Source organism: Trachypithecus francoisi, unplaced genomic scaffold (assembly GCF_009764315.1).
Source record: "Trachypithecus francoisi isolate TF-2019V2 unplaced genomic scaffold, Tfra_2.0 Lachesis_group10, whole genome shotgun sequence".
In the NCBI taxonomy this organism is placed as follows: Eukaryota; Metazoa; Chordata; class Mammalia; order Primates; family Cercopithecidae; genus Trachypithecus; species Trachypithecus francoisi.
This window is the reverse complement of record NW_022681455.1, coordinates 53,193,759-53,213,989: the sequence shown is the minus strand read 5'-3', so window position 1 is coordinate 53,213,989 and position 20,231 is coordinate 53,193,759. Positions and strand designations below refer to the sequence as shown.

At 42.4% G+C, this 20,231-nt stretch overlaps 1 non-coding gene across 1 annotated transcript; it reads right to left on the bottom strand.

Moving 5' to 3' along the window:
* Positions 1-14,362: 14,362 nt before the first annotated feature.
* Positions 14,363-14,526, bottom strand: LOC117088939. Its single transcript, XR_004439441.1, has one exon. It is a non-coding gene; the product is annotated as a U1 spliceosomal RNA (small nuclear RNA).
* Between the last annotated feature and the right edge of the window lie 5,705 nt (positions 14,527-20,231).

The following is a 20,231-nucleotide window of genomic DNA, read 5'->3' as shown; positions in this document are numbered from 1 at the left end:
GACTTTCAAGTACTAACTCATCTTCCCCTTCCACCTTCTTTTTTAATGGCCTTATCTGAATGACTCTGTGCCCACTACTAGATAGGTGGTCTAAGACTTCTTGCCTTTTTTTTTTTTTTTTTTTTTTTTTTTTGAGATGGAGTCTTGCTCTGTCACCCAGGCTGGAGTGCAGTGGCATAATCTTGGCTCACTGCAACCTCTGCCTCCCAGGTTCAAGTGATTCTCCTGCCTCAGCCTCCTGAGTAGCTGGGACTACAGGCGTGTGCTACCATGCCTGGCTAATGTTTGTATTTTTAGTAGAGACAGAGTTTCAATATGTTGGCCAGGCTGGTCTCGAACTCCTGACCTCGTGGTCTGCCCGCTGCAGCCTCTCAAAGTGCTGGGATTACAGGTGTGAGCCACCACGCCCAGCTGACTTCTTGCTTTTTTTCACTGAATGGTTTGGAGCACACACAAAGGGCTCACACCTGGCACTGTCACTTATGAGCAATATAAATTTGGGCAAGATTCTTTTCTGAACCTCGGGTTTCACATCTAGGACCCAGAGCTAATATTTCTTTCCTCATGGGATTGTTGTGATATTAAAAATAATATACTGGGACACAGTAAGCGTGCAATAAATAGAAGCGGTTGTTATTAACAAAGAGACTATCTACCATCTCCTCTTGTTTTAAGCCGCCTTCCTGAGAGAGGTGGAAAGAAAGCCTAACTAGCAAGTGTGGATTTCTGGAGGGAGCAGGACTTGCAGCTGTTGCGGCATGATACAGTAGAAGCAGAGCTTCAGCTCCACCAGGACATTCTTCCATTTCCATATGACAGAGTGTCCTGATGCAGTTGGGCTTTTGGGGGTAAGCACCCAGCAACCCCAGGAAACTGGAATTGAAGCTGTGGGTGCCAGAGACCAGGAGAGGTTCCAGGAATCATAAGAAGTTTCTAAGTTTATAGATAAGCTGGTGACACGAAACCAGGGAATAAATCAGGTTGTATTTATTTATTCCCTTATGAGCAACTCTCACATCTTTTTGCTTTCAGATGTTGCAAATTCATCCCACCTCCCGCTGCAGCGATGATTCTCAGAAAAAGTAAGTGTCCGTTGCTTGGGTAAATAAATCTATTGCCTCTCAGCCTTACCCTACTTTGAGCCATCAGGCTTCCTCCCCTTTCCCCACTCTTCCTTAGAAGTCCAAGAATGCTTCTAGAAAGTACAACTTGAAAACCACTGCCATGATGCAATGTTGGGAACCTTGTTCACATGTTAAAGCTCAGTATCACCTCCACTTCAGCTGAAGATCCCTAAAGCTCAGTATCACCTCTACTCCAGCTGAAGATCACTAAAGCTCAATAGCACCTCTACTCCAGCTGAAGATCACTAAAGCTCAGTATCACCTCTACTCCAGTTGAAGATCACTAAAGTTCAATAGCACCTCTACTCCAGCTGAAGATCTCTAAAGCTCAGTATCACCTCGACTCCAGCTGAAGATCACTAAAGCTCAGTATCACCTCGACTCCAGCTGAAGATCCCTAAAGCTCAGTATCACCTCTACTCCAGCTGAAGATCCCTAAAGCTCAGTATCACCTCTACTCCAGCTGAAGATCCCTAAAGCTCAGTAGCACCTCGACTCCAGCTGAAGATCCCTAAAGCTCAGTATCACCTCTACTCCAGCTGAAGATCCCTAAAGCTCAGTAGCACCTCGACTCCAGCTGAAGATCCCTAAAGCTCAGTATCACCTCAACTCCAGCTGAAGATCCCTAAAGCTCAGTATCACCTCGACTCCAGCTGAAGATCCCTAAAGCTCAGTATCACCTCTACTCCAGCTGAAGATCCCTAAAGCTCAGTAGCACCTCGACTCCAGCTGAAGATCACTAAAGCTCAGTATCACCTCGACTCCAGCTGAAGATCCCTAAAGCTCAGTATCACCTCGACTCCAGCTGAAGATCCCTAAAGCTCAGTATCACCTCGACTCCAGCTGAAGATCCCTAAAGCTCAGTATCACCTCGACTCCAGCTGAAGATCCCTAAAGCTCAGTATCACCTCTACTCCAGCTGAAGATCCCTAAAGCTCAGTAGCACCTCGACTCCAGCTGAAGATCACTAAAGCTCAGTATCACCTCGACTCCAGCTGAAGATCCCTAAAGCTCAGTATCACCTCGACTCCAGCTGAAGATCCCTAAAGCTCAGTATCACCTCGACTCCAGCTGAAGATCCCTAAAGCTCAGTATCACCTCTACTCCAGCTGAAGATCCCTAAAGCTCAGTATCTCCTCTATTCCAGCTGAAGATCCCTAAAGCTCAGTATCACCTCTACTCCAGCTGAAGATCCCTAAAGCTCAGTATCACCTCTACTCCAGCTGAAGATCACTTCTCTCATTGTCTCTTTAATGTCGCTTCACAACATTTTTCACAAGTTAGTTGTGTGATGAGCTGCCTTCCTCACAAGAACCTTATCTCCAGTGACAGCAGGGAATGAGATGAATCTGTTTAGATTTGACACTTGTGTCCCCAGTGCCTAGGCCAGTGCCTCAGGCATTGTAGGCTCTGGAAAAAAATGCTTGGGACTAGGATAATCAGAGGACTGGGGGAAGTCCAGTCCTATTCTCACTCAGGGAGAGTCAGAATAACATAGTTCACATTGCATAGTTCTTTGGAGGTGAAAAGATGGGAGAGTGCACCAAGCCTGTGAAATCATTCTTGAGGCCAGGCCTGGTGGCTCACACCTATAATCCCAGCACTTTGGGAGGCCGAGGTGGGCAGATAACTTGAGGTCAGGAGTTCCAGACCAGCCTGGCCAACATGGTGAAACCCGTCTCTACTGAAAATTAAAAAATTAGCTGGGCATAGTAGCAGGTGCCTGTAATCCCAGCTACTCAGGAGGTTGAGACAGGAGAACTGCTTGAACCGGGAGGCAGAGGTTGCAGTGAGCCAAGATTGCGCCACTGCACTCCACCCTGGGCCACAGAGTGAGACTCATCTCAAAATAAATAAATAAATTAATCTTTCTTGATATGAAATATCTCATTAATCATCTGGAAATCTCATGCTTTCTGTCTCATCTACTATGGAGGAAAGCACCTTGTATGTTCTGCCTAAGCACCCCACTATACTGTTCAGAAGTTTCTATTGTCTATTTTTCATTTTTAATTGTGGTAAAATACATATAACATGAATTTACCATCTTAACCATTTTGTGTGTGTGTATGTGTGTGTTTTGTTTGTTTGTTTTGAGACAGGGTCTCACTCTGTCTCCCAGGCTGAAGTGCAGTGGCACCATCTCAGCTCACTGCCATCTTGGCCTCCCGGGCTCAAGTGATCCTCCTACCTCAGCCTCCTGAGTAGCTGGGACTACAGGCATGCACCACCACAGCCAGCTAATTTTTCTGTTTTTTGTAGAGATGATGTTTTGTCATGTTGCCCAAGCTGGTCTCAAACTCCTAGCCTCAAGCAATCCACCCACCTCAACCTCCCAAGGTGTTGGGATTACAGGTGAGAACCACCACACCCAGCCTCTTAACCGTTTTTAAATATGTAGTTCGCTAGTGTTAAGTATGTTTACATTGCCATACAACCAATCTTCAGAACTATTTCATCTCACAAAACTGAAAGTCTATAACGTTGAACAATAACTCCCTATTATCCCCTCTCCCCAGTGCCTGGCAACCACCATTCTGTCTTCTGTTTATAAATTTGCTCACTTTAGATACCCCATATAAGTGGAATAATACAGTACTTTGTGTGTGACTGGTTTATTTGACTTAGCATAATGTCTTCAAGGTTCATTCATGTTATAGCGTGTGACAGGATTTCCTTTTTTTTTTTTTTTTTGAGATGGAGTCTGGCTCTGTCACCCAGGCTGGAGGATTTCCTTTCTTTTTAAGGTTAAATAATATTCGGAAGTAATTATATTTTTGAACTATTTTTAAATTTTTAGTTGTGAAATTAAGGGCATCTATTCTAAGGATGCCTAAGAGTGACAATGCCTAGAAACATTAAACCTGTCTACCCATCCACACTAGGTAGCCTCATTCTTGAATATAACCACCAACATATTTGTATTAGCTTCTTTAATTCACCTGAGAACTTTTTTTTTTTTTTTTTTGAGACGGAGTCTCACTCTGTCACCCAGGCTGGAGTGCAGTGGCCGGATCTCAGCTCACTGCAAGCTCCGCCTCCCGGGTTTACGCCATTCTCCTGCCTCAGCCTCCCGAGTAGCTGGGACTACAGGCGCCCGCCATCTCGCCCGGCTAGTTTTTTGTGTTTTTTAGTAGAGACGGGGTTTCACCGTGTTCGCCAGGATGGTCTCGATCTCCTGACCTCGTGATCCGCCCGTCTCGGCCTCCCAAAGTGCTAGGATTACAGGCTTGAGCCACTGCGCCCGGCCCCTGAGAACTTTTAAAGTGTGTCAAAATTGATCTGTATGTGGCAGCAAAACACCCACCTTGAAGATGAGTGCTAACCTATGCTCAGGATCAACCTCATGCAGAGCTGAGTACAAAATGAAAATGCAGGTCCCTGTGTGAGTGCACAGATTTTATGTTCTGGAAGCTAGCACTGCCTGTCTTAAAGTGCTTCTCTGGAAAAATACTGCCTTGTAATTTCTGCCTATGTCAAAAACCTTGACTTTTTTTTTTTTCCTACTGCTATCCTTGAAATTTATCAAAGTGGTGCCCTTATATTTTCCTATTAGCAAATCCCCCTTGAGCCCCTACTCTTGTGAATTATATCTTACCCAAGTGGGATGAACTATCACAGGGTTGGTACCTGTAGCCTAGCTCCAAGACTGCCAAGGAGAATTCCCCAAGCATGTTCTGGTTTACTTAGTTTTTTTGTTATATCTGCCAGCTGCGTGTACCAAGTGCCTTTTGAGATAGGGTATCTCTCTCTCTCACCCAAAGTTGGAGTGCAGTGGCATGACCATGGCTTACTGTAGCCTTGAGCTCCTGGGCTCAAGCAATCCTCCCGCCTCAGCCTCCTGAGTAAGTGGGGCTACAGGCGCACACTACCACAACCAGCTAATTTTTTGATAGAGATGGGGTCTGGCTGTGTTGCCCAGGCTGGTCTCAAACTCCTGAGCTCACACAGTCTTCCAGCCTCAGCTTCCCAAAGTGCTGGGATTACAGGTATGAGTCACTATGCTTGGCCTAAAAGTTTTTTTACATAATAGATCTCTGAATACCTTTTGAGTCTCTTCTCTGATAAATTAGTTTATTCAAGTTATTTTATGTTTCCTTGGGACAAAATTTGAAACATATTTTTCTAACTGGTGATTTCCTTTAGGTTTTCTCATTAGTTTCTATGAGATTAAATGTTACAGTTGCTTATAATTTCATTCATCAGTGAAGAGTCTGTGATTATCTCCTTTTTCATCTTAATTCTGTATTTTTGTTTCCTTCTCTCCTTTTTAAAAAAATCTGGCTTGGGGAAAGTTTCTCTCTCTTACTATTTTTTCAAAGAGTCAACTTTAAAATTTTTCTTATTATTTTTTTCTACTTACATGTCATTATTTTCAACTTTTATTTTTATTATTCTCCCCTCCATATTTTTTAAAAGAATATCTTATGAATTTTTCTAATTTATTAAGATTACTATCAGGTTTGTTTTTTATTATAGTCTTTCTTCTTTGGAAATTAATGTGTTTAAGACTAATAGAATTCTGGCCGGGCGCGGTGGCTCACTGCTGTAATCCCAGCACTTTGGGAGGCTGAGGCGGGTGGATCACAAGGTCAGTAATTCGAGACCAGCCTGACCAACATGGTGAAACCCCGTCTCTACTAAAAATACAAAAAAATTAGCTGGGCGTGGTGGCAGGCGCCTGTAACCCCAGCAATTTGGGAGGTTGAGGCAGGAGAATCACTTGATACCGGAAGGCAGAGGTTGCAGTGAGCCAAGATTGCGCCACTGCACTCTAGCCTGGGCAATAAGAGCAAAACTCTGTCTCAAAAAAAACAGACTAATAGAATTCCTTCGGAATGCAACTTTTACTGTATTCCATTCCCTCCATTTTGCATAAAGTATTTTCATTTTTATTGCATTCCATATGTCTAATCTGTTTTGACTTTCTCACTAATCCAAGATTTTTAGAAATATGTTTCCTTTTTTTTTCTTCTTTCTTTTTTTATTTTTTATTTATTAAGACAAAGTCTTGCTCTGTCACCCAAGCTGGCATGATTATAGCTCACTGAAAACTTGAACTCCTCTTCTCAAGTGATCCTCCCACCTCAGCCTCCCAAGTAGCTAGGACTACAGGAGGCACCACCATGCCTGGCTAATTTTTTTTAAAATTTGTTTTATTGAGACAGGGTCTCACTATGTTACTCAGGCTGATTAAAAACTCCTAGCCTCAAGCAATTCACCTGCTACAGCCTGGCAAAATGCTGGAATTACAGGCATGAGCCATTGCACCCAGCCTAGAAATGTGTTAATTTATAGGTAATTAAGCCTTTTTATCTTTTTTGTACTTATTTCTAATTTTGTTATGTTATAGTCTAAGTTTTTTAAACATTTGATGTGAGATTTTCTTTAAGGCCTGCAAACTTTGTTAAAATTTTAAAATTTTGTTAGAAGTTTTTCTTTGAGACCAATTACCAAACAATTTTTATAAATAATCTGTGGACATATGGGAAGAAATATACATATATATGTATATATATACACATACACACATACACACACTCTCACACACACACATATCCTTACTTAAAATATACAAAGACCGTATCTACTAACTTGAAATTACTGACTATATCATTCAATTTCCCAGCGTCTTTACTTATTTTTTCTTTTAAGATGGAGTCTTGCTTTGTAGTCCAGGCTGGAGTGCAGTGGCTTGATCTCGGCTGAGTGCAACCTCCATCTCCTGGGTTCAGTCGATTCTCCTGCCTCAGCCTCCCAAGTAGCTGGGATTACAGGCCTGTGCCATGATGCCAGCTAATTTTTGTATTTTTAGTAGAGACAAGGTTTTACCATGTTGACCGACTGGTCTGGAACTCCTGGCCTCAAGTGGTCTACCGCCTTGGCCTACCAGTGTTGGGATTACAGGCATGAGCCACCATGCCCAGCCTTTAATTACTTTTAGACTATTAAGTTTCTCTGATTCTGAAAGATGTATATGAAAATCGTCCATAAAATAAAATTTCCCAATAACAATTTTAAAAATCATTATATTTTATCACCTTTCCTTTCCTTAAATTTAGCTCCATGTTATTTGATGCCTACAGGTTTATGATGTAGTAATACCTTTATATGTTGTAAGTCATACACTAACATAATGTCCATCTTTGTATTGTTTTATTTGTATTACTTCAGTGTATCAATTTGTTTTCAAACCTTTATTACCCCATTTTAAATGTCTTTCTTATAAATAATATAGAGATGGGGGTTGTTTTCTGTTATCATATTTTAGAATTTGTTAATAGAAAAATTAATTTACTTCATTTTTAGTAAAATTGACCTTTTAATTTTATTCTTTTTGTCATCATATTTACTATTTATTTAATTTTTCTCTTTTCTTTGTCTTTGCTTTTATGGTTTTGACAAGTTGCTCTTCATTCTCTTTTCTCCTTCACTAACTTGAAGGTTTTATTGTAATTTTTTATTTCACTATTGATTACCTTTTATCTTCCCTATAGTTATATATTTCTTAGTATAATTTTTTCTTTATAATAATAATTATAATAAATATTGTATAATAAAATAAATATATATTATTTTTAATATAATTTTATATTTAAATAAATACATTATAATAATGGTTATAATAAAATAAATAATGATATATTTCTTTAGTATAATAATAGTTATATGGAAACAAGAGCGCAAGAGAGCACCCTTTTCCTCTTATGGAAATGCTTAATTCTCCCAGTGTTTATTCTCTTCCCCTTAAGATAAGACCTTCAGAATGCTTTTAGTTCCCCACTTAGTGCAAATATTAGATCACTTTTACTTTCTCCCATCTGTCCAACATACCTCAACTCTTAGGTTGTTGTTGTTGTTTGTGTGTGTGTGAGACAGAGTCTCGCTCTGTTGCCCAGGCTGGAGTGCAGTGGTGCAATCTTAGCTTACTGCAACCTCCACCTTCTGGGTTCAAGCAGTTCTCCTATCTCAGCCTCCCAAGTAGCTAGGATTGCAGGCATGCGCCACCACGCCTGGCTAATATTTGTACTTTTATTAGATACAGGGTTTGCCATGTTGGCCAGGCTGATCTTGAACTCCTGACCTCAGGTGATCCGCCTGCCTCGGCCTCCCAACGTGCTGGGATTACAGGAGTGCACTACTGTGCCCGGCCAACTCCTAGGCTTTGAAGAGATAGTTTAGTCCTTTGTGTTCCTAGCCATTAGTAGGTTTTCCCACTAATGAATTGTATCTTTTGTATTTCAAGACACTTTATTTAATATTTAAGTTATACTAGGCCGGGCGCGGTGGCTCAAGCCTGTAATCCCAGCACTTTGGGAGGCCGAGACGGGCGGATCACGAGGTCAGGAGATCGAGACCATCCTGGCTAACACGGTGAAACCCCGTCTCTACTAAAAATACAAAAACTAGCCGGGCGAGGTGGCGGGCGCCTGTAGTCCCAGCTACTCGGGAGGCTGAGGCAGGAGAATGGCGGAAACCCGGGAGGCGGAGCTTGCAGTGAGCTGAGATCCGGCCACTGCACTCCTGTCCCGGCGACAGAGCGAGACTCCGCCTCAAAAAAATAAAAATAAAAATAAAAATAAAATAAAATAAAATAAAAAATAAAATAAAATAAAATAAAAATATTTAAGTTATACTTTCCTAGGTACTCTATCATTATCCTTTTAACCACATGTCGATGTGAAGTAAGTCTTCTGCCACATATTAAGTCTCTGTTCCAATAACTTTGTTGTTTGGCAAGAGCTCTTAGTGGCACATGCAAGTGAGAGAGTCTATGAATTCTTGTTTGTCGGCAAATATCTTTCTTTTACCCTGGCAGGTGAATAATACTTTGGCTGAATGTTAAATCCTTGAGTTGCAGTCCTTTTCTTTCAGTAGCCTGAGGATGTTACGTGAATGTATTTTTCCTTCCAGTATTGAAGGTCAGCAGTCACATACTAGTTTGTTTCTTTTGTTTTTTTGTTTGAGATGGAGTCTCTCTCTGTTGCCCAGGCTGGAGTGCAATGGTGTGATCTCCTCTCACTGCAACCTCCACCTCCTGAGTTCAAGGGATTCTCCTGTCTCAGCCTCCTGAGTAGCTGAGATTACAGGCGCATGTCACCGTACCTGGCTATATATATATATTTTTTTGAGACGAAGTCTTGCCCTGTTGCCCAGGCTGGAGTACAGTCGCACGATCTCAGCTCACTGCAAACTCTGCCTCACGGGTTCACGCCATTCTCCTGCCTCAGTCTCCTGAGTAGCTAGGACTACAGGCACCTGCCATCACGCCTGGCTAATTTCGTTTTTGTATTTTTAGTAGAGACAGGGTTTCACTGTGTTTGCCAGGATGGTCTCAATCTCCTGACCTTGTGATCCACCCGCCTCAGCCTCCCAAAGTGCTGGGATTACAGGCGTGAGCCACTGCGCCCGGCCTAATTTTTTGTATTTTAGTAGAGATGGGATTTCACTGTGCTGCCCAGGGTGGTCTTAAACTCCTGAGCTCAGGCAATCCACTTGCCTTGGCCTCCCGAAGTGCTAGGATTATAGGCGTGAGCCACCGCATCCAACCATTTGCTTCTTTTTCTTTCTGCCTAGAAATATATAAAATTTCCTCTTTATTTTTCCAGTTCAGAAATTATTTTTGATCAATCTGCCTGGAACTCAGTGTGTCTTCTTTCCCCTTCTTGATATTTCTTTTTTATTTTTCTGCAACTCCTATTATTTGCATGGGAAGTTTCTTAGATCTGAGTCCTTTATCAGTTTCTTCATGATTTTTATGTTTTTATATTTTTGCTCTGGGTTGTGATATATTTCTATCACTTTTAGACTTCCAGGCCACCGTTTCAGATCTCAACAATGACCATCCTCCCTTTTAGATTATTTACTAATGTTTCTAGCCCACAAATCAAGATTTTTGTTCCCAGAAATTTTTGTGAGGGGATCGGGGGTATTCCATGAAAGGGGCCATATATGCGAAGTGACCCCCAAAGTTAAAGCCGAGAAACCAAAGAATGAGGCAGACAAATTCAGTTTCTTGGCATTGGGTGATTTATAAAGGGAACTTACAGAGAAAAGTGTGGTCTTGGGCAGCCAGGATACAGGTAGAGCTCCGCCTCACAAGGCCCCAGACCCAGGGCTTATATCATGGGGAAAAAGCATAAGGACCCTGGAAAGAACGTGCAGGTGGCTTTGGGGATCACAGCATATGATTTCTGCAATGAAGATTGTTTTGGAAAAAATGTACAATGAATAGGTATTCCTACATAAGGAGTAATACATCAACTACATATTTTGGAGGCATTCCTGGACTCAGGCTTAGTCAGGCAGATTAGCAGTTAAAATAAAGTCAGTCTTGTCCCCACATGGGGGCTACTAGAGTTCTTGTAAATGCTCTTATTGTTTTTTGGTTCAGGTTGTCATTTATTTTCTCCAACAGTTCCACTTTCGTGGGGACTGCCGACTTTGTTCTTGTTTGCCATTTCTCTGGCTATCGCATCCCTCAGGTATTCTTTGCTATTTTCCCTCAGTGGCTCACTGAGGCCTAGGGAGAACTTACAGTGGTAGTATCTTAGTCCATCTGGGCTACTGTAACAAAAATCCTGGCAGGACATGGTGATTCACACCTGTAATCCCAGCACTTTGGGAGGCCAAGGCAAGTTGATGTCTTGAGCCCAGGAGTTGGAGACCAAACTCCAACTGGAGGCAAAAATTCCACTTCTACAAAAAATTCAAAAATTAGCCAAACATTGTGGAACATGCCTATAGACCCAGATAGTCAGGAAGCTGAGGTGGGAGGACCACTTGAGCCCAGGAGGTCGAGGCTGCAGTGAGAGGTGATTGTTGCAATTGTGCCACTGCACTCCAGCCTGGGTGACAAAGCAAGACCCTGTCTCATTATAAAAAAAAAAAAAAATCTCAGGCCGGGCCTGGTGGCTCACGCCTGTAATCCCAACACTTTGGGAGGTTGAGGCGGTTGGATCACCTGAGGTCATGAGTTTGCGACCAGCCTGACCAATATGGTGAAACCCCATCTCTACCAAAAATACAAAAAAATTAGCCAGGCGTGGTGACGTGCACCTGTAGTCCCAGCTACTCAGGAGGCTGAGACAGGAGAATAAATTGAACTTGGGAGGGGGAGGTTGCAGTGAGCCGAGATCGCACCACTGCACTCCAGCCTAGGCGACAGAGCGAGACTCCATCCCAAAAAAAAAAAAAAAAATCCTAAACTACATGGCTTATAACAGTTTATCTCTTACAGTTCTAGAGGCTGGGAATTTCAAGATCAAGATGTCAACAGATTCAGTGTCTGGTGAGGGCTCACTCTCTGCTTAATAGAAGGCATTTTCTATCTGTGTCTTCACATGGCAGAAGGGGTGAATGAGCTCCCTTTGGTGTCTTTTATAAGGGCATTAATTCCATCCATGAGGGCTCCATCGCCTTCCAAGGTCCCACCTCTTAAAACAATTGCACTGGGGATTAGGTTTCAACATATGAATTTGTCAGGGACAGATACAAACATTCAGACCATAGCAGGCAGCAGTACCACGAGTGGTGGAAGGAACACTACTCTTTCCCCATGTGGTTCAGCTGTGCACCCACTGCCCAGCTGACAGAGCCCACCTGAGCACTAGGAGGAGGCATCTCTCTCCCCAGTCTCCTCAGCTGACTGACTGTAGGCCTTGTGGGTAGAAAGAGCTCAGCCCCCTCACTCCTTGGCATGGGAGAACAACCTCTAAGGAATTATTGAGTGGACGAGAGCAGCTCCTCCCCCAGGGATCAACAGGTCTTCCCACCTCAAGTATCTAGAGTTTGGTCTGATTCTCACCCCAGAGCTTCTCCATGGCTGATCTTCAGTCCTCAGCAGACTCAAGTAAGAAAGGTAACTGTGCCTGCTTTCTCCTGTGGAGGAGGGTCCCAGGCCCCACCATCCTCTGGACTCAGAAGAAGTACAGTGTTTGGATGGGAGATGTGGACAAAGGCAACCAGTATGAGTTCATGCTGCCATGTGCCCAGGGGCTCACAACTCCATTACCAAAACTGTTATTAAAACAGTTGCCTAGGATCAGGCACGGTGGCTCACACCTGTAATTCCAGCACTTTGGGAGGCTGAGGCAGGCGGATCACCTGAGGTCAGGAGTTCAAGACCAGCCTGGTCAACATGGCTAAACACCGTCTCTACTAAAAACACAAAAATTAGTGGGGCATGAAATGGTGGGTGCCTGTAATCCCAGCTACTAGGGAGGCAGAGGCAGGAGAATCACTTGAACCCAGGAAGCAGAGGTTGCAGTGAGCTGAGATCATACCACTGCACTCCAGCCTGGGCAACAGGGCAAGACTCTGTCTCAAACAAACAAACAAACATAAAAACCAGTTGCCTAAAAAATTTACTGAACTTTTAAATAAATAATAACATTAATTTAAACTTTTCAAAATACACATAAGCCTACAATTCTAACAAAAATATTTTCATTTTTCAATGTCCTTTTCTGATCTTTCTTTGTTTGCATGAGATTTTCACATTGCTGCAATCAGAGTGCATGTCCAGGTGGTCCTGCCTGTCTTACTACGGCATCCGCTTCTCTGTGCCATTCCGTAGCAGCTTGGTAACATGCTAATGGCTGCATGAACAAGGTTTGGAAGCATTCTATGTGTCTGACAATAGAGGAATACCTTAAAAAGCAGTCATACATCCACTGTAGGTGATTATTTTCCAGCCTTTATTTTAACAATTTTGCAAATTTTCTTTTGAATCAATAATTATCCCATTCCCCACTCCATCCCACCTAGTGTTCTCATTGACTTACCTCTTTAAAGTAAGTGGGTCAGCATTCAGGAGCAACTTCCCTGTTCACTAGCCCTTCTATGTTAGACTTCAGAACTATCCTGAGAGCTATTTGACAGTCTCAACTCTGGCCAGGCCATGTCCTCACGATGACAGTTCCGGAGGAAAGATGCTTTAATTTAGCAGAACGAATTCCCTCACTGTGTTGCACAGCCTGGTTCCTCAACTGTGGCTCATCTGCAGCCCTGGATGATAGAAGCCTGGTATATTTTTATGACTTGCGGAATTTCTCCCTCTACAGCTCATTGGTCTTCTTTTTCTAACTGCAGAAAGGCTGGGCGCAGTGGCTCACACCTGTAATCTCAGCACTTTGGGAGGCCAAAGTGGGAGGATCGCTTGAGCCCAAAAGTTCAAGACCAGACTGGGCAATAAAGTGAGAACTCATCTCTACAAAAAAATCAAAAGCTAGCCGGGCATGGTGGCGTATGTGGTCCCAGCTACACAGGAGGCTGAAGCAGGTGAAGCACTTGAGTGCAGGAGGTTCAGGCTATAGGGAGCCATGTTTACACCACTGTACTCCAGTCTGAACAACAGTGAGACCCTGTTTCAAAGAAAACAAAAACAAAAAAAATTGTTTGTGGCTGGGCACAGTGGCGCATGCCTGTAATCCCAGCACTTTGGGAGGCTGAGGTGGGTGGATTACTTGAGGTCAGGAGTTCAAGACCAGCCTGGCCAACATGGTAAAACCCCATCTCTACTAAAAATACCAAAAAAAAATTAGCCGGGTGTGGTGCTCCACACCTGTAATCCCAGCTACTCAGGTGGCTGAGGCATGAGAATTGCTTGAAGCCAGGAGGCAGAGGTTGCAGTGAGCTGAGATCATGCCACTGCACTCCAACCTGGGCAACAGAGTAGATTCTGTCTTAGAAAAACAAAAACAAAAACAAAAACAAACCCCCCCAAAAAAAAAAAAAAAAAACGAAAAACATTCTGTGGTAGTGAGATGAGTTGCTTGCCAGCAACGTGGATCTATACAGACACCTCTGAGCAGGCTGGGCTGCCTTTCCCACAGCAGCCCTCCATCCCCACTCCACCCCACATTACCCACCCACCAAAATTCACAGCCACATCTGAGAATATCTTTGGTCTCCAGATCTAAGCCATTATCTTCACATTTTCAGGAAGAATAGATTCTTGAGGGTAGTGGAGCTCTCTTGGGCATTTCTGGTCAAAAACATATAGTTTCATCTTCTTTTCTCTATAGGAGAATTTCACCCAATATAATTAAGATTTCTCCCTTGTCAACAGCTACAGGGTCCAGCATCCCTGTCACTCTCCAAGCCTTCCCGGAATCTCTGGTCAAAGGTCTTAGGGCAGGGCAGTCTTCTCCTAGCACAGCTTCTTCAAGCACTCTCAGAACTCGGTCTTGTCTTTTCTTTTCTTTTCTTTTCTTTTCTTTTCTTTTTTTTTTTTCTGGGGGAAAGCGTGAACACAGTCCCCCATTACCACAAATTATGCAGTCGAGTTTCCCACATTTGGGGAAATCGCAGGGGTCAGCACATCCGGAGGGAAATGGATAAGCCTCACCCTGGGAAAACCATCTTCATGATCATGGTATCTCCCCTGCCAGGTAAGTATAGAACTTGGTCTTTTCTTCTCTGGTCCTGGTGCATCTTTGCAGGAAGCAAAGAAGCTGGGTGCAATTTTCCTTCTCAGCAGCTCGAGTGTCCTAGTCCAAGTGCTGATTGTCACTATTATGAATCAAGTTATAGGCAATCTCAGAATCAGATAACATTGTCATCTGGCTATATTTTAAAATATGGTTTGAGGGTGTGTCTAACTCCTGTCAATGCTTGATAAAAGTAAATTCTTCATTTATGAATCTTGAATTTCAGTCTAGGTGTGAAACTGGACTCCAACTCAAAAGAGTTGACTGTAGTTGATTTATTCATATCCTCAGTCCACTTTTACAAGGCTTTCCATGCCATCCCTCTACTAAACAGCTCCTACTGAGGTCATCAGTGACCTATCTATATCTTGCCAAAGTCAATGGTCCATTCTCTGTCCTTACCTTACCTCTCTGTGGGATTTGGCAAGCTGACCACTCCATGCTTCTGGAAGCCCTTTCTTCTCTAGGCTTCAGGGAAACCTCCCTCCTGGAGTCCTGTCTTCCTGCTTTCATTCTTGCCCTCCCAGCAGCCCCTTTTCCAGATGGCAGTCTGAGTGATATTTCAAAAACATTTGCTAGGCAAGGCACAGTGGCCCACACCTATAATCCCAGCACTTTGGGAGAGCAAGGTGGGAGGATTGTTTGAGCCCAGGAGGTCGAGACTGCAGTGAGCCATGATTGCACCACTGCACTCCAGCCTGGGTGATAGAGCAAGACCCTGTCTCAAAAGAAAGAAAGAAACAAACAAACAAAACATTTACTTAATCACATCGCTATTCCTCCAAAAGCTTCCAATTATGTGTTGGGTAATAACCCAGCCCCTACCATGATCTACGGTTTGACCCTGCCTTCTTTGCTCAGTCCTCACCCACACTCCCAGTCATCTACCAGGCTCTAGCCACACTGACCTCCTTCTACCTGTCAAATTCTCCAGGAGCTTTCAAATTGTTGAGACTTCTTTTTAGAATGGTCTTCCTACGAGTCATCATGTGGCTGCCTCCTCTTCACTTGGGTTGCAGCCAAACATCAGCTCCTCAAGAGTTTTTCCCTGTCATACCTCTTCCTTCAAGTCATTCATTTTTCTCTTCACAGCTCATATTATCTGAAATTGTCTTCATTTGTTTGTTTTCTGGAGTGTGAGTTCATGAAGGTCAGGGACTTTATCTTGTCATATTATACCTAGTACTGAGAACCCCACAGAGCAGGCCCTCAATAAATACTCATAGGCTGGGTGCAGCGGCTCGTGCCTTAATCCCAACACTTTGGGAGGCTGAGGTGGGTGGATCACTTGCAGCCACGAGTTTGGGACCCACCTGGCCAACATAGTGAAACCCCTATCTCTACCAAAAATTACAAAAATAACTGGATGTGGTAGTGCACCTGTAGGCCCAGCTACTTGAGAGGCTGAGGTGGGAAAATCACTTGAACCTGGGAGTTGGAGGTTGCAATGAGCCAAGACCACACCACTGCGGTCCACCCTGGGTAACAGAGTGACACTCTGTCTCAGAATAAATACACACATAGATATATACATACTCATAGACCGGCTTTTAATCATTTTACTATCCAATGTTCAGAAGCCCATTCTGTTTATTATGTAGACACCTCAACTAGACTGCAAAAAAATATATAGCAAATCATTTGGTTTGTAGTTTTTGTTTAACAGGTATTAGAATGCCTCAAGTTTTTTAGATTTCCTACATTAGAAATACTTGCCCATAAGTGAGCTGAAAGAAAAACATGAATATAATGGTTGGAAGTTTCTTTTTTACATAAATGCTTCTAATTTGTGGTCAATAAGAAGGTAGGTTAAAGATTCAAGAGAAGTACAAGACCTCCCCTAACTAACCTTTGTCAGTATCACTCACTTCAGCTCCCCTCCTAATGCAGGATACCTATCACGGGTCAGCCACTGGGCTAGATGATGGGAAATGAGTAAGACACAGGCTCTGACCTTGACTTTACACTCTGACTAGGGAGACAAGCACATAAATAGGTAATGTCAGCGTAATGTGGACTGTGCTGCCAGAGGGCCACCCATGAGACACAAGGTTGGTCATTTGGTCTGTCTGGAACATGCCAGGGATGTTTTCTCAAGGAGACTACCTCTGTGTTTGGCCCCTACTAAGATGTATCACATTTCCTCACTGTGTTCTTGTGTTTTATACAGTATTTATAAACCACCTATCTGCTTTCTGTTCTTTTGAAACAAGAGGAATTTCTTTAGCTATATTTCCAAAGAAGATATGATACATATGATGAGATATATAGGATATATCAAGTGTCTTAGTCCATGTGGATTGCTGGAACAGAATGCCATAGATTGGGTGACTTCTAAACAACAGAAATTTATTTCTGGAGTCTGGAAAGTCTAAGATCAAGGCGCTGGCAGATTCGGTGTCTGGTGAGGGCCCACTTCCTGGTTCCTAGATGAACATCTTCTTGCTGTGTCCTCACATGGCAGAAGGGGCAGGGATCTCTCTTGGGTTATCTTTAATAAGAACAAGCATCTCATTCATGAGGACTCTGCTCATGACCTCATCACCTCCCAAAGATCCCACCTCTAATACCATCACATAGAGGATTAGAATTCAACATCTGAACGTTGGTGTGACATAAATATTCAGTCTATATCATCAACATTGGTTTTTTTCTTCTTCATAGCATTGCATTTTTATCTGATATAATTAGATTTTCTGCCCAGAGGCCTTTGTGAAACTTTCTGACAGTTAATTGCTAGAATGTGTTTTAACGTTCTTACTATTGAACTTTCTGGGATGAGTCTTATATTACCCAGATCAGATACGCTCCAGGTCAGCATATTTGGAGATGAAAGTGACCCTTTTAAAATTCCACTGAACCAGTAATGAATATATCAGTCAAAATATGATTTTAATTATTAAACTAGACTAAGATCTTTTTATTAGAACCAGCCAAACTGTCAGTCATCAGTGTTGTTCTGTTCCATATTTAATATACAATATTTAACCATATTTAAATACATTTAAGTTACCTATTTAGAAAAACCTTTAGACTCTCTGTCTTTTCAATTGACACCCAGTCTCGTTTCATTTCATGGTTATTTTCTCTATTTTAACCATTTGATTCTAGACAATATGGCTTGCTGGTTTCCATCTTTTGCTCCACAGGCCCTCATTTCTTTAAGGTTAATGAAATGCTCCCTGTCAAATAGAAATGTAACTTGTTAGTTCTTCTATAACCAAAGGACACTATACTTGCCTGACACCGCCCTGAAAGGGGACTTGACTGTAACCATTTTCTTTGTATTGAAACTACTTTTCAGCTTCTGTGATAGTATTAATTCCTAGTTTCCTACCAAACTCACTAAATGCTTTTCAAGTGACAGAACTGTGATGCCCTTGGAGACAGGACTGGGCTAAATGTGCAAAGAAAATAAGGTAGTAGTGGTGGGGAAATTCTGAGGGAGCTGCAGCTTGCAGGAAGCTGGACAAAATGCCAAGAGAAATGAAAATTAGGATGGTTTGGATCTAAATAATCTCCTGAAAGAGAAAATTATTGTCAGGCACAATTTTAGGGAAACATATATAAACATATTCTTGGCTGCAAGACCCTACATGAATAGCTTCTCCTTATATACACACATTCAGGCTCACACAGAATCTCAGACCTCATGTCTCATGACTCTTTCATTGTTCACTCTGCTACAATCAAGACAGGCCTTGGCCCCAGTTGAGCCTTTGCTCTGGCTATTCTCTCTTCCTGGAACACCCTCCCCTACAAATACCTAGGGTGAATTCACTGTCTTTGGGTCTTTGTCCAAATACCACATTCCTAAGGAGGCTGTAAGGGAGAAAAAGTAACAACATTTTCTCACCCATCACAAAGTTCTCCCATCACAAAAACCCCTATAACAAAAGCAGACTAACAGGGGAAGCATACAAATATACTTAATGGAAGTTTAACATGGCATGAGAGACTTCAGAAATAAAGATCTAGGGAAACAGAGAAAACTATTTTTGTAGAGGGTCATGCAGAAGTATGATTGGAAAGCGAAAGGATACGATTTAACGGTAATTAACTGGGAGGAACTTAGCAAGGCTTATTTGTTCAGATTTTTCTCTGTGTCTTCATTCATTTCCTCTGGGTATAGGGAGGACCTTTCTAGAATGAGGGTCTTATGACCTGCTTTAGAGGAAGATCAGATAGTTATTTTATGGCCTGTTTCAGGGGAGAACAGTGGGAGGAGGGCAGAGGGACCTTTCTGCTTCTGTTTTTTTCTAAATGCCAAAGTGTCCTACTTTGGGGTAACGTGTCCCAAACCCTGTCAAGGCCTTCTTTGATGATTATATTTAAAACTGTGAAGTATCCCTGTCAAATGCTGGCTTTCAAAAACTATCACAGAAATAACCTATTGATAAGACAAAGCTGACTACATTCATGCTACAATAAGACAGAGTGTGCACTACCTTGACAGTCTTGGAGCCCACAGGGGGTGAAGTTGGGATGTTTATGAGGTATGCAAGTCAGGTTTAAGGCAGATCTTTCATTGCGGGGGCTTGCTTAGGTTTGCATAAAATTATGATATAATTTAGAGTTGGTAGACAGAGCAAGGTGAAGGTTTGAAATGAACCAATATTTGAGATGAGTCAACAGTCTTTGATCAAACCATTCATTTAAGTGGGTATTTTGGGAAGTTCCTGGAATGAATGATAAGGTTATGTGCAACTTGTATCTCTTGGGCAAGAGTTTCCTGGAATAGTAAAATTATATTGATGAAGACAGAATAGAAAAGCTATGTTAGTGAAGACAGCCCAGTGGTAAGAGAATGTTAATATAGATGGGAAACTGTGAGTAGTTGTCACTTCTAGTCCCCTTTACCTTGCTCTCAGCACTTATTCACTTCTTACATACTATACAATTGAATCACTATGATTGTTTATTGGCTGTCTCCCACCATCCCCTCACAGTGAGAGTGTAAGCTCCACTAAAAGTACCTGACATACATTATTAATAATAATAGCAAATACTTATAGTACCAACCATGTATTGGATGCTGTTCTGAGGGCTTTATATTTATTTCCTCATATAATCCTCACTAAAACCTTATGAGAAGGTATTAATATTGTCTACATTTTAGAGGCATAAGCACAGAGTTACTAAATCCATTTGCCCAAGACCACACAGCTAGTAAACGTAGAATCTGGATTAGAATCCAGTGTCTGGCGTCTTTTCAACCTCATTACTAAGAGCCTTCCCTGTGGGTGGACATTTTGGTGAACATTCACACAGAAGGTGTTAAAACAATTAATTGGAGGCCATTAGGCTGAGGTGGCTCCAGCATCCCGGGTTCCTACAGAAACAAACTGAAATCCTGCTCAGTGTTAATAGTAAAATGAAACTTAAGCTTAACCAATCAGAAACTACCAACTAGCCTTTAGCTAGGGACTTTGCATCAGAATGATCCAAGTAAGGCTTGTTCACTTCAACCAATCAAATGTTTTATCTGCCTTGCTTCTGTCTTCACCTCATATAAGTCTTCTTCCCTGATCCCACTTTGGTGGCACCTTTGAACCACATGCAGTCTGGCACTGCCCAATTCATGCACTGCTATCTGCTCAAATAAAATCTTCAAACAGTTTTAATAAGTTTTATTTTGGCCAGGCACAGTGACTAATGCCTGTAATCCAAGCAC